The sequence below is a fragment of the Tursiops truncatus genome, chromosome 11, assembly GCF_011762595.2.
Source record: "Tursiops truncatus isolate mTurTru1 chromosome 11, mTurTru1.mat.Y, whole genome shotgun sequence".
In the NCBI taxonomy this organism is placed as follows: domain Eukaryota; kingdom Metazoa; phylum Chordata; class Mammalia; order Artiodactyla; family Delphinidae; genus Tursiops; species Tursiops truncatus.
In genome coordinates this window covers 100209947-100225590 of record NC_047044.1, presented here as the reverse complement: position 1 = coordinate 100225590, position 15644 = coordinate 100209947, and the positions used below count along the sequence as shown (strand labels likewise).

The 15644-nt window shown below is 38.1% G+C and overlaps 1 protein-coding gene across 12 annotated transcripts in view; it reads right to left on the bottom strand.

Moving 5' to 3' along the window:
* The window catches only part of ERC1 (ELKS/RAB6-interacting/CAST family member 1), a 390663-nt gene that overhangs the window by 252877 nt on the left and 122142 nt on the right, over positions 1 to 15644 (bottom strand). The gene's annotated exons all lie outside the window — the stretch shown is intronic.

The following is a 15644-nucleotide window of genomic DNA, read 5'->3' as shown; positions in this document are numbered from 1 at the left end:
AATACCAGTGGAAAGGAAGTGGAGCAGGGGGGAGCATGATGGTGCAGAGGGAGAAATTAGGGCTTCCATGAAGTCCCAAAGGATTCAAGACAACCCCATGGGGAGCTCTGAATCTGTGATGAGCTTTCAGAGTTGCCCCAAGTCAGGGCAATGGATTCAAGCCCTTGTACCCTACAAGGATCAATCACTGGAAACCAATGGGGAGGGGTGTGGCCTTGTACAAGGTAGGTCTCTTTAGCCAAGGCAATCTCCACAGGGGATACTTCCAGCACCTGGGGGAATACATCCTTCAACCTTCAAGGGGGGATCTGGGTCACTCATCACAGCATCCATTATACCCAGCAGCTATGTATGTGCTCTTTCTAGTTAAATAACATTTAACATGAAATTGTAATTGCCCGCAATTTATGCTATATTTGAACCATATACGTAATTTTATGGCTTTGTAAAACCTAGAGACCCTTCTATCGCAACTAGATTGTTTCACCAATGGTGGGCATTTTGAAGCAGGAGTTCGGGGATGGCCTTTAAGGTGTGTCTGACATCCCAGTCCACACAAATGAGCCATGTGCATTTTTACATGAAGAGCACCCGCAGCTTTCATCAGATTGTCAAAAGGGTAGGAGAAAAGTAAAAAATCATTAATTAGCGGCATTCTTTTCAAATACCCACAACATTTTCTAAAACGAATAGCCACTTCACTTAAAATTGCTTGCTTAGCTGTTTTACAAAGATACTGTGTTACCAAATTTGCTGTGTAAGAGTTTGGCCTGGTTGGGATGCAGGGAGAATAGATCCAAACAACAGTTCCTCACCCAAATGCAATGGAAGCCCAAGAATCTTATTAAATTTAGTAAATTCTCCTTGGTCAACTTGAATGATTTGTCTAATCTGAAAAACCCCTGTAGGAAAAAAAAAGTGTCAGGAGAAAAAAGTAAGGAGGTCTGGCAATTACAGGAAGATAAAATAGATAAAGGACAAAATACATGTCTGATGCTGGAAGCTATTTTCTGGTGAGGGTGTACACATCGGTATGGCAGAGAGAAGGAAGAGCACAAAAAGCTACTTCATCAAAGTTTGATTTAATAACTTCTTCAGGAGGTTAATTATTTCAACTTCTCAACTAGAGTTGACAGGCACCTAGGCATCTATCCAAACAGGCATTCCCACAGGTGAGAATGCAATGCAAGTTAATTCATGCCAAATTATAAGCAGTTTTAAGCAGAAGAAAATACTAACTGTGCTTCAAAACTTTGATCAAGCATTTTTTTTCCAAATCCTTTGCCCCTTTCTAGATACTTATCTATGTAATATCTATACTGTGACAAGTTCCTACTACACGGTCTCCTGAGAGACTACTAAGAACAACCTTTGTCCCAAAAGGATGACCCTTCCATATGACTTGTTAATTACTATTTTTCAAGTTTAAAATATGTTTTCAGTCAAAACAGAAGTCAGGGCACTCCAAACTAGAGCTTGCAAGACTCTGAGAATATTAATATGGCATACGATCAACAGAAAATGGACACATTACATAAATCCTCAAATTATTCATGAAGCTACTTAAAAGTCCAAAGAAATGATGTTTTAATAAGAGTCAAAATTATTTCTGTGTTGTACAAAGCATTACACTATAAGCCTTTGAATGCTTCTTGTTTATATTATACCCTAGCACTTGAAAATAAAGCATTTATCCAAAGGCTGTGTTCTCTCAGGTCCATTCCTATTGCCTCCATGATAATGGTGGTAGAACAAGTTTCTACATCTCTCCAGGTGAAAAATACAAGGCTCTTGAAAAACACATCCACTCTTATCCCAGGAATGCCAGGTTGATCCACCATACAAAAATCAATCAATATAATGTACCATATTAATAAAGAACAGAAACCACATGATCATCCCAATAGCTACAGAAAAAGCATTTGACAAAATCCAACACCTCTTCATGATAAAAAAACACTCAATAAACTAGGAACAGAAGGGAACTTCCTCAACTGGATAAAAGGCATCTGTAAAAATCCCAGTTAACATCATACTCAAGGTGAAAAATGAAAACCTTTCCCCTAAGATAAAGAACAAGACAAGGATGTCCACTCTCACCACCTCTATTCATCATTACACTGGACAATTAGGGAAGGGCAATTAGGGAAGAAAAAGAAATAAAAGGCAGCCACATTGGAAAGAAAAGGTACAGCTACCTCTATTTGCAGATGGCATTATCTTATACATAGAAAATACTAAAGAATCCACTAAAACACCATTAAAGACAATAAACCAATTTAGCCAAATTTCAAAACCCAAGACCAATAAACAAAAATCACTTGTATGTCTTTACACTAAAACTAAATAATCTAAAAATGAAGTAAAGAAAATTCCATTTACAACAGCATCAAAAATAATAACATATTTAGGAATAAATTTAAAGAAGTGCAAGGCTTGTAAACTGAAAACTACAAAACATCAATGAAAGAAACTAAAAACAACCTAAATAAGTTAAAAGACATCCTGTGTTGATCAACTGAAAGACCTGATGTTGGGGGGCGCTTACTTCTTTTTTTGGACTCCCAAAAGCCAAAACGATCCTGAAAAGGAGCAAAGGTAGAGGATTCACAGTGTCCAATATCAAAACCTATTACAAAGCTACAGTAACCAAGATAGACATATAAATTGACGGAACAGAACTTAAAAGTTCAGAAATGAACATGTGTGTCTACGTACAACTGATTTTTAGCAATGGTCCCAAGACCATTCAGTGGAAAAAGAACAGTCTTTTCAACAAATGGTGCTGGGACAAATGGATATCCACATGCAAAATAATGAAGTTGAATCCCTACCTTACACCATATACAAAAATTAACTAGCAATGGACCAAAGACCTAAATGTAAAAGCTAAAACTATAAAACTCTTAGAAGAAAACACAGGAGGAAATCTTTGTGACCTTCAATTAGGCAATGGTTTCTTAGATATGATGTCAAAAACATAAGCAACTAAAGAAAAAACAGATAAACTGGACTTCATCAAATTTAAAACTTTTGTGCATCAAAGGATGCTATCAAGACAGTGAAGAGATAACCCAGAGAATGGGAGAAATATTTGCAAATCACTTATCTGGTATGGATGGAATCTCCCGAATAAAGACTTTCTAGAACTCAACAATAAAAAGACAAATAACTCAATTTAAAAATGGGCGAAGGATCTGAATAGACATTTCTCCAAAGAAGATACACAGATGGCCAGCAATTACATGAAAAAACATTCAACATCATTAGTCATTATGGAAATACAAGTCAAAACCACAACAACGTACCACTGCACACCCATTAGAATGGCTATTTGAAAAAGAAAAATAACTAGTGTTGGCAGAAACGTAAAACGGTTCAGCCGCTTTAGAAACAGTTTGGCGGTTCCTCAAAAAGTTACAGGTAAAGTTAACGTCAATTCTATTCCAAGATATAAACTCCAGAGAAATGAAAAACATATGTTCATACAAAAACTTGTACATAGATGTAACACAATCATTATTCAAGTGGAAACCACCCAAACGTCCAGAAACTGATGAATGGATAACAAAAATGTGCTATATTCATTACAATGGAATATTATTCAGCCATAAAAAGGAATAAAGTACTGACACTTGCTACAACATAATGAACCTTGAAAACATTAAGTTAAAGAAGCAAGACATAAAAAGCTACATATTATATGATTACATTTATATCTAGAATAGGCAAATTGATAAAGACAAAAAGTAGGTAGTGGTTGCAGACACAGGTAGGGGTTGTGACAGGTATGGGTTTCTTTTTAGGGTCATGAAAATGTTCTGGAACTGGACAAAAGTGATGGTTGCACAACCTTGTAAATATACCAAAAACAACTGAATTATATAGTTTAAATTGGTAAAGTTTACAGTATGTGAATTATATCTCAATTACGGAGGAAAAAAAGCATCAATCCAATTAATCCCATGGTGCTAGCTTTAAAAGTCAAGGTTCCCCCCTCCCCCCCTCCACCCAGGGGTTTTTACAACCAAAAAATGTTTCTAGATCTTGTACAATGCCCCTTTTGAGACAAAACTGTCCCTCCCGTCCCAGTTAAGAAACACTGATATAAATGGAATGAAACTGTAATCTATTCATTTGAAGTGTCAATCTTTAAAAAGCATAGTTTCTGTGACAGAATAAGAAAATAGAAAAAAAAAAAAGTCAAGGTTCCCAATATCCATCAACGAAGCGTGAAACTACTCTAGTACTGAGATTTATCTGGCGTTATTCCCCAAATAACACAAATACAGGTAACAGTTTAGTCAAGTTTCTCTGTTCTTAATGGACTTAAAAATTCTCTTGCAATCACTGTGTCATCCATGCACATAGTCTGACGCACATCTAGATGGCGTCTCTTCCACGTTAGATCACTCATACGCAAAAGTTTTCATCTAGACAGTTGTGCTGCTCACCTATGATGATCTCCAAATTAAATACACAGCATTAATTCGCCTTCTGCTGTCAGCCTGCCCTTTCTGCACACCTTATTCCTCTGTACCCTTTTCCTATCAATTATTTTCATACCCAGTGATAATGCCTCAACTGGGTAAAACAATTTAAAACTGTTTAGAATTCCTTCTGGTTTGAAGTGACTTCTGTTGACAGCAAAGGATGATAGTAGACGTCCTATGAATAAGAGATTAAAACACTGAGCAAAAAAAAAAACAAACAAAAAAACACCGAGCAGAACATGGAAATACACAAAAAAGTCATACGACAACAGAAAAGAAAGTGAGAGCTTTATTACCATACCGCACAAACAAAATCTCGCCCTCATATTCTCAATCCTTTATCCAACATTTTTATTCAACTGGAGCAGATATTTTGCACAGACGGCCGCAACAATGTCTCCGACTTTACGGCTCTTCTGTAAGTGGCTTTGCCACTCCTCCAGTAAGACGTGGAGTATTTTTCTTGACGCTCCCGCCACCAAATCAAGTTAGGTCCTGTGACTACTGTGACCAGAAGAGTACAGACAAAAGGAATCCCCTGCTGCTTCCAAACCAACTCCTAGCGTAACCCTTAACTGGCCACGTAGACACGTAGCCAGAGGCCAAGGAATACCCACGCAGGATGTACGCAAATGAAGCAACCATCCTGGTAGTGGGTCACTCAGCTGCAGACACCGCCAGCTGTCACCAAACAAATCAGGGACAAACTATGGAAGAGAGCCCTTCCTGAATTCCTGATTCACAAATAAAATGCCTGTTTACTCCACTAAGCTTCAGTGACAGTTTGTTATGCAGCGAGAGGTTTTCCTCCCCCCGTCTATCTTTACAATGCTATTGCTCTTTCTGTTTTAATCACTGATATCGAAAGTGTATTGTTTCTAGATTATCAGAAGATAGGGATGAGGCATGTTGTGTTTTCTTTTATTGTTTTTATTTTTTGGAGAGGGGTGTTCTGGAAGAGGAGGGATGGTGAGGAGGAACATAATATGAAAAGATATATAATGAAAAGATATTTTGTAACAAAGTGAACTAAGATCCTCCCTTTTTTAGGGAATAATTCTTCAATCATTGTAAGATGTCACTTGTATAAGACCAGAATCAGTTAAAAACAGTTATCTACTGACAAATGGAAGTTAAATCAGACTTTGCAAGTTCAACTATCTACCCTCCTTAAGGTTTACTTGAAAAAGTGAGGGGAAAAAAGTTATATGAAGCAAAGTAAATCCACATGGAGCATATTCCCCAGCAGAAATGTTATCATCAATCAGACTTCATTTACTATGCATTGTTTTTTCAATAAAATATTTCAAGAATTTAGCTATACATATTTTCCACTGAGGACAAAAATTTTTAATTAAACTGAGTTCTATTAAAAAATAATAAAGAAAGAAAGAAAAGGGACAATTCTAATGCCTAAGTATATTAAGTTTCCAACTTAAAATCCAATTAGGGCCTGACCTGCTCTTCTTTCAACTTAGCTTCATTAGCAGCTGGCTTGTGATTTAAAAATAATATTTAGAGAACATTACAATTAATCCTTATTAAAAATAAAAGCACAATTTTTAAAATATTAATTTTCTCAGAATAAATTAGTAAATATTGTTTTCAATGATAAAATATATTCTTTCCATTTTATGATATGGAAAAAGTGAAGAAATGAACATGTGCTTAAGTCAAGACTCTACAGCAAACAAATAGAGTATATAAAGAAGCTATTCTTTCTGACTTCCTATGGAAAACAAAGTAACAGGAGACTTAAAGAACCAATCTAGGACCACAAAAAGGGAAAACTTTCCAATTCAATTATCAGTTAGCTTTCTGCTACCGATAAATCTAAACTCTAAATACCAAAACCTAGGAAACTGGAGATGCAGGCAAGGTGAAATAAAGAGAAGTTACAGACGCATAGAAGGGGAAGATGATAACGTCTGCGTCAGCAAATTAAACTCCAAGCTACATTACCATTTATAATCAATCAAGCAAGAAGCTGTACAATTTTAACACAGATTTTGAATGCAGCTCAGATTCAAATGCTCAATTACATTTTCCAGGTCAGTGATTTATTATAAAAATAAGAAATTTACTGTAACACAAAACTACTTTAAACCATAGGGGAGAGCCCTGGAAAGGAGAGGCCACTGCTAATCCCATTGTACTGCATGCTTGGCCATCTGCTATTGTCTCATTTCATTCTCTGAGCACAGGGCTACCCCTGTGCGTACAAATACATATACTACCTAGAAAGCTGGAAGGCTATGGGCAGGCAGTGGTGGCCCAGTCAGAGCCAAAATCGGTCCAGAGTATGTGATTCACAATCCAGCCACTATCAAAGCTGCTACTATTTTCAGAAAACAAGGACTTTTCATGCATATTTAATATGCCAAAGTAATACATTATTTCCTGGTATTCTCCTTAAATATTAAAATAGTTAAATATTACTTAAATTTACAATTGTAAGTATTATTTGTGAGAAAAATGATAGAGAATGCAGATGACAAGAACAAGGAAAGGATGAAAGCAGAGTTACCATCTGCTCTTCCTTATGGAATAAATGTCTAAATCAAGAAGCAAAATAGGGACCTCCCTGGTGGTGTAGTGGTTAAGAATCCGCCTGCCAATGCAGAGGACATGGGTTCAAGCCCCAGGAAGATCCCACGTGCCGCGGAGCTAATAAGCCCATGCACCACAACTACTGAGCCTGCATGCCACAACTACTGAAGCCCACGAGCCTAGAGCCCATGCTCTGCAACGAGAGAAGCCACTGCAATGAGAAGCCCGCGTACCGCAATGAACAGTAGTCCCCGCTCGCTGCAACTAGAGAAAGCCTGCACGTAGCAATGAAGACCCAACGCAGCCAAAAATAAATAAATTAAAAAAAAAAGAAGAAGCAAAGTAGGTTAAGTGTTGCATAGAATTAAGACATGTCTCCAGGGACTTCCCTCGTGGTCCAGTGGTAAAGAATCCGCCTTACAATGCAGAGGATGCTGGGTCGATCCCTGGTCAGGGAACTAAGATCCCACATGCCGCAGGGGCAACTAAGCCCATGCACCACAACTGCTGAGCCCGCGTGCCACAAACTATAGAGCCCACGAGCTCTGGAACCTGCGCACCACAACTACAGAGCCCATGCGCCCTGGAGCCTGCACACCACAGCTAGAGAAGAGAAAACCTGCCGCTACAACTACAGAGAAGCCCACGCGCTGCAACGAAAGACCCTGCGTGCCTCAATGAAGATCCCACATGCTGCACCTAAGACCTGATGCAGCCAAAAGTAAATTTAATTAATTAATTAAAAAAAAAAAAGACATGTCTCCAGGAAAATCTCAAGTTCCACCTGTAAGGTTATACTTCAGTATACCACCGCAGGTAAATTTCTAAAGTTTCTGATGGAAAATCTTCAGGGCCAGGGGAAAGAAATATTGAATTCTATTTATTAGTTTCCTAAATAAACTAAGAGGACAATAAAGATGAGTACATTCTCTGAAAACCTTCTCATTATGTAAGAAATGGGAATAATTTTCCCAGAGACCAGGTAATATGAGAGATCATAATAAGAAAGAAAAGGCAGTGAGAGACAGAGCTCTACCAGAAATTTTTAGGAATCCGTATTACAAATGTATGAAGTCCAGAGGTGAAATTCCAGGGCGTGACCCTCTGGAAAGGACACTATTCCCCTTTTCCATTCACACCGCTCTCTCAGCTTGGGACGTCTTACCCCTTCCCCATCTGTCTAGCAAACTTTCACACACCTTTCAAGACTCGACTGCTAAGACCTCTCTTAGACTCCTTTCACACAGGTCGAATCTGGAATGTCTTGCTTTGTGCCCACTGTACACCACTTGTATGTTAACTTCTTTAACTGCTACAACCCTGAGACTCTGAGAGCAGAAACGATCCTGTCTGTGTACTTAGCACAGTGCCAGGTGCACAGCAGAAGGCAATGTTGACTGCATGAATGAGACAGCTGAGGACGCCTGGGAAGACTGGGACGCCCACAGGAACATAAAGTGACTGTGAAACTATAAATGTACTCAGTAAGGGGGGAAAGGAGAGAAGCCAAGAAGATTCCAGTGTATACAAATAGACACACTGCTTAGAAAGCTAGGCCAACATGCACATGATCAAGTGGCTCACATCACTCCAAGAAGGAATTATACAGAATGACAATGAGTCCAATGGACTCAGACTTTCAAGACAGATTTCTTCTGGATGAAGAACAGAGGAGAAAACGGATTTACAAAGGAACTGCACTGTATAGCACAGGGAACTGCTCGATATTCTGTAACAACCGAAATGGGAAAAGAACTTGAAAAAGAATAGTTACATGTAAATGTATAACTGAATCACTTTGCTGTACACCTGAAACTAACACAACATTGTAAATCAACTATACTCCAATATAAAATAAAAATTTTTTAAAAATAAAAAATAAATTAGACCTGCCAACAAACTGGGATTACCAAAAAAAAAAAAAAAAAAAAAAAAAAAATTCCTACAGACAACAAAAGGAGGTCTAAGAATTGTTTGGATAAACATATCAATCTGATAGAGTTTTCTTACAATATACCACAAAAGTCTTTTCTGGGCCTATGCAACATTTTATCACCTACATGGATGCATAAAGAATATATTCATGGGCATCCCTGGTGGTGCAGTGGTTAAGAATCCACCTGCTAATGCAGGGGACACGGGTTTGAGCCCTGGTCCGGGAAGATCCCACATGCCGCGGAGCAACTAAGCCTGTGCGCCACAACTACTGAGCCTGCGCTCTAGAGCCCGCAAGCCACAACTACTGAGCCCGCGCTCTACAGCCTGCGAGCCACAACTACTGAGCCCGCATGCTGCAACTACTAAAGCCCGCATGCCACAACTACTGAAGCCATTGCGCCTAGAGCCCGTGCTCCACAACAAGAGAAGCCACCGCAATGAGAAGCCTGTGCACAGCAACAAAGAGTAGCCCCCGCGCGCCGCAACTAGAGAAAAGCCCACACGGAGCAACAGAGACCCAACACAGCCAAAAATAAATAAATAAATTTACTTTTTTTAAAAAAAGAATATATTCATAAGGGTTGAAGGCATAAAACTGAAGGAGATAAACAGACTAAATAAATCAAGTTTCAAAAGATTCTCAAAGATTAGAATCATTGGCTGAATTTAGCAAAGTAAAATGTAATAAGAATAAACAATATTAACACCTATTAATATATGCATGGTATATAACACTTCATGGGTTCCAAGGTGCTTTTATACACATTACATCATTTAACAACCCCCCCCAAAGTAACTGTTATACCCTGTCTACAGATGAGGAAACTGAGGGTTAGTGAGTTTTCCCAATACCACATTTCAGGGAGGGCCAAGAACAGAACATTAATCACCTTCTAATCATCTCTCTTGCAACTAGATTCAGAAATCCAAAGAGTACAAGCACGGAGGAAAAAGGAGTGTAGAAAAACAACTGCCGTCAGAAACCTTAATCAGCGCAAGTAAGAATGATGGGGGCTGTCAAATATAGGCTCCCAATATCTAAAAATCATCCCGCTGAAGGAGGATTACACTTGTTCAGTACGGCCCAAGTTAATCTTAACCAGCAAACACAATAAGTAGCCAAATTCTGGTTCAAGGAAAGAGGGTCAAAACTGTCCAAGCCATTCATTCATCTTAATTGGACATATCTGACCATAAGCTGAATAAATCCATTTGCCAGACTCTGTAGGAAATTTTAATCAAACAAACAGCTGGGCTTTATCAAATGAGACTCTACATCTGCACCAGACATTGTTTCAAAATATACAAATAAACTTCTAGAGAAAGGTGGTTCTAATTTCACAATTATAAAATTAGGAATAAATTTAAAGTAAAACATAGGAAAAATTCTTTCTCAATGAAGATAGATATGTAGGTACAGAGAAGGTTTTTTCTAGGCATTTTTATTATTCATATTCAAACAAAAGGAAACATATAAAGTATATAATAAGCACCCATGTACCAGCAATGCAAATTAAACAGAAGTAAATCTGCCTCCAGGTATTTTAAATATATTTCAAATATAAATATATACCTATATGTTATGAAGTACATTAAATTACACACAAACGCATTACCCATTGTAAGAATGAGAATTACCTAAAGATACTCATATACTCTTCCTTATCCCAACCCTCTTCCCTTCCCTACCTCCAGAAGAAATAACTTTGCTGAATTTTTATCCTAAATATTCCCTTGCCCTAAAACGAAAAGAATAATATATTCCACTGTGTGACTATACCACAAATTACTAACTCAATCATTCTGTCAATAAACATATGCAAAGTGCTTCCTCAGTTCTGTTTTGGTTTTTTCCTTAATGCAAACAAGGTTACTATGAGCGTTCTTACATACATCCTGGAGTTCATCTAAAGTGTATGTATCTGGCAGGGTACCCTTATGTTTAGTAAGCGCTTTCCAAAATAGTTGTACCTATTTAAAAACCCAACAGCACTGTGTGAGAAATTCAGTTGCCATATTTACCAACACCTGATACTGTGAGACTTAACTTTTGCCAACACAGCTTACAACAGTGAGTATAAAATGGTTTCTTAATCTGGTCTTATTTTACATTCCACTGATTACAGTGAGGGTACATAACTTTTCATATTTATTTGCCATGTGTGTTTCCTCTTATATAAGTTTTATTAACACATACACAGGTTGTACAAAAACACGCATCCTGACCTAAGATACGGGTGCATGCATAAACACCAAAGCAAGCGTTTATTTCTGGGAGAGAATGGAGGGGAATACTCTCAAGAAAAGACATGCCAAAGAACTTTGACTCTGTTTGAAATTTTACTTCCCAAGTTGAGTAATTACTATTAATTATTATATTATTCTCTATGCTTTTTGAATCTCACAAATAATTAAATTATAAAATGTAAAAAGATAATATAAATGCATGGTCAACAAGCAAGCACCCAGCGGACTTCCCTGGTTGTCCAGTGGTTAAGACTATGCTTTCCAATGCAGGAGGTACAGGTTCAATCCCTGGTCAGAGAGCTAAAATCCCACATGCCTCACGGCCAAAAAAACCAAAACATCAAACAGAAGCAATACTGTAACAAATTCAATAAAGACTTTAAAAATGGTCCACATCAAAAAAAAAAATCTTAAATAAAAAGGTACACTTAAAAAAAAAAAACAAACAAGCAAGCACCCAGGACCACTCTTGAAAAAGTGTTCAAAGGAGTTCTTGCGGAACCAAGAACTAAATGAAATGTAAACCTTGGGAACAGGTAAGCCATGGTGCTACAAACAGTGGTAAACATTAAATTCACTTAAACACAGAAATAAAGGCTAAACAATCTGAGTCACGATTACAGAAAAGACTTTTTCCCCTTCAAAAACCAACACAATGTAAATATGAAAAGTATTGAGGACTCAGCAAAAGACAACAAAGCTTACCAACAAAAATCAGGAAGGGGGTTTATAAACAAACTAAGTATTTTTCATAAAAAGCAGTCAAAGAAACAGAGGCAGATAAACGAAACAGACCAGAAACAGGCCCAGATTTAAACAATTTATTTTTGGCATTTCAAATCAGGAGGAAAAAGGTAGATTATTTAATAAATATTATAATGATGACTGGCCACATATAAGAAGAAAAAGCTGAATCATTAAAGCCAATATATAAATTTTATAAAACAATTTTTAGGTATAAAGAAAAAAAAAAATTTAAATGTACCAGAAGAAAGCATGCGTGAATTACTTAAAAACCTTGGTGGGCATAAGGACTTTCTGAGCATGACCGAAAACTGAGAGGACACAGAGGAAAGGACAACTAAATTTGACACATAAATTCTAAAACAAATACCATAAAGGAAGTAAAAAAGAAAATGACAAACAAGAAAATATATTTGTAAAACATGAGGAAAGAGGCCAATGCACTTACTAGGGAACCCCTATAAATCAATAAGGGAAAAAAATAAACCATCTAATAGAAAAATGTAGAAATGACATGAATATGTAGCTTCAAAACGAAGAAAACCCTATGAAAAAATGCTCAACATGCACTCAAATTTAAATAAATACTAAGCAAGAAAGTAGATATTTTTGGAACTTCCCTGGTGGCGCAGTGTTTAAGAATCCACCTGCCAATGCAGGAGACATGGGTTCGAGCCCTGTTCTGGGAAGATCCCACATGCCGCAGAGCAACTAAGCCTGTGTGCCACAACGACTGAGCCTGCGCTCTAGAGCCCACAAGCCACAACTACTGAGGCTGCGCGCCTAGAGCCTGTGCTCCGCAACAAGAGAAGCCACCGCAATGAGAAGCCTGTGCACCGCAACGAAGAGTAGCCCCTGCTCGCTGCAACTAGAGAAAACCCACGCGCTGCAACTAGAGAAAACCCAAGCACAGCAACAAAGACCCAACGCAGCCATAAATAAATAAATAAATGGGGGGGCGGGGGGAGAGAGAGAGAGGAAGGAAGGAAGGAAAGAAGAAAGAAGATATTTTTAAATTATCTACGAGGTCAGTGGAAATTTTTAAAGGTTTGGCAACAAACGTCTGATGAAGCTGTGCAGAAACTCATCTTAATATATAAAAACACAAGCCTTTTAGAGAACTGGGCATCCATCCATTTTTTTAGATGCATACAATATCAATTCATGAATGAGGTATGTTTATGTCATTAACTGTTATGCTGCTATAACAAATATATAAACAAGAAAAAAACCCTATAAATATCTACTTATACAGCTATAGGACATCAGTTAATTATGGTGCAAGTGAGACACCGAAAACCATGCAGACGTTAAAAACAATGAGATAAAGCTACGTATAAAAAGACACAAAAATATGTTTATTTTTAAACAAATAAAAAAGTATGATCGGGCTTCCCTGGTGGCGCAGTTGTTGAGAGTCCGCCTGCCGATGCAGGGGGCGCGGGTTCGTGCCCCGGCCCGGGAAGATCCCACATGCCGCGGAGCAGCTGGGCCCGTGAGCCATGGCCGCTGAGCCTGAGCGTCCGGAGCCTGTGCTCTGCAATGGGAGAGGCCACAACAGTGAGAGGCCCGTGTACCAAAAAAAAAAAGTATGTTCCCACTTGTCTGTTTTAAAAAAGGTGTGTAATATACGTATGCCTATATATGCATAGATATTTTATAGAAGAGTATACCAATAACTATTAACAAGTTACATCTCTAAGGAGCTGCACTGAGAGGGTCAAAGGATGAGAAAAGATAAGTTCATTTCATATGTTTTTGCACTTCTTGAATTTTTTTTTACTTTGAACATATATTACTTTCATAATTTAAAACTAGCTAATTTTTTAATCCACATTGTCATTTCTTAGTGCCTTTTCTTTAACTGAGGTATAACTGACATGTAACATTGTGTAGTTTCAGGTGTACAACATAATGATTCAGTATTTGTATATACTGCAAAATATCACCACAATTAAGTCTAGTTAACATCTGTTACCATACATCGTTATGAAATTTCTTTTCCTGTGGTGAGAACTTCTAAGATCTACTCTCTTAGCAACTTTCAAACATGCAGTACAGTACTGTTAGCTATATTTAGTCACCATGCCATACGTAACATCACCAGGACTTATTTATTTTATAACTGCAAGTTTGCACCCTTTGACCCCCTTCTCAGTGCATTAAAATCTAGATTTTAAAACAGTTGAGTACATTTACTCAATATTTCAAATATTTCAAAACGAATATATTTCAAATATACTAGTGATTCTACATTATGCATAAAAATTAGACCAAAAAAGTTTCAGAGGCTAAACTTTTACAATGATTGTACAACCCTCTCCCCCAAAGTATACTTCAGGATTATTTTTTCTATTAAAAAAATAATTGTGGGCACACTAGAAGTTAGTAGCAAAGTTACAGCAACAATCTACAGTGGGAATAACCCAGGGATTTACAGCAAGCCAAAACATTTATACACATTGACCAAGAAAAAAAAAGAGTACTCAAGTGTGTAACAAGTTTTGCAAAGCTAATGTGTTTCAAAGTTCCCAATTAAAAAGCAATATAAGCGGGCTTCCCCGGTGGCGCAGTGGTTGAGAGTCCGCCTGACGATGCAGGGGACACGGGTTCGTGCCCCGGTCCGGGAAGATCCCACATGCCGCGGAACGGCTGGGTCCGTGAGCCATGGCCGCTGAGCCTGCGCGTCCGGAGCCTGTGCTCCGCAACAGGAGAGGCCACAACAGTGAAAGGCCCGCGTACCGCAAAAATAAAATAAAATAAAATAAAAATCTAACATTTATTTAAAAAAAAAAAAAAAGCAATATAGGGACTTCCCTGGTGGTCCACAGGTTAAGAATCCGCCTTCCAGTGCAGGGTACACGGGTTCAATCCCTGGTCAGGGGAATAAGATCCCACATGCCAGGGGGCAACTAAGCCCACGCGCCTCAATTAGAGAGCCCGTGTGCTGTGAACTACAGAGCCCATGTGCTCTGGAGCCCATGCGCCACAACTAGAAAGAGAAAACCCACATGCCACAACTAGAGGGAAGCCCGCGCACCGCAACAAAAAGCTTGTGAGCCACGACAAAAGGTCCCCTATGCTGCAACTAAGACCTGACGCAGTCAAAAACAAACGAACAAACAAAAAGCAATATAGGGGAAGTTTCTACAAGCTAAACGTAGTCTAACCATATATCCAGCCATCATGCTCCTAGGTATTTACCCAAATGAGTTAAAAACTTGTGCCCACACAAAAACCTGTATGTGAATGTTTATTTATAGCAGCTTTATTCATAATTGATAAAAATTGGAAGCAACCAAGATGTCCTTCTGCAGGTAATTACATAAACAAACTGTAGTACATCAGACAGCAGAATATTATTCAGCGATAAAAAGAAGTGAGTTATCAAGCCATGAAATGAAATGGAGGAATTTTAAATGCATATAGTAAGTAAAAGAAACAAGTCCTGGAAAGGGTGCATACTGTATGATTCCAAATACATGACATTCTGGAAAAGGCAAAACTATAACCAGTAAAAACATCCGTGGTAGCGAGCTGGGAGAGAGGTGAACAGGTAGAACACAGAGATCTTTAGGGCAGTGACGATACTCTGTATGACTCTGTAATGGTGGATCCATGTCATTATACATTCGGCAAAACCCACAGAACTGTACAAGACAAAGAGTGAAA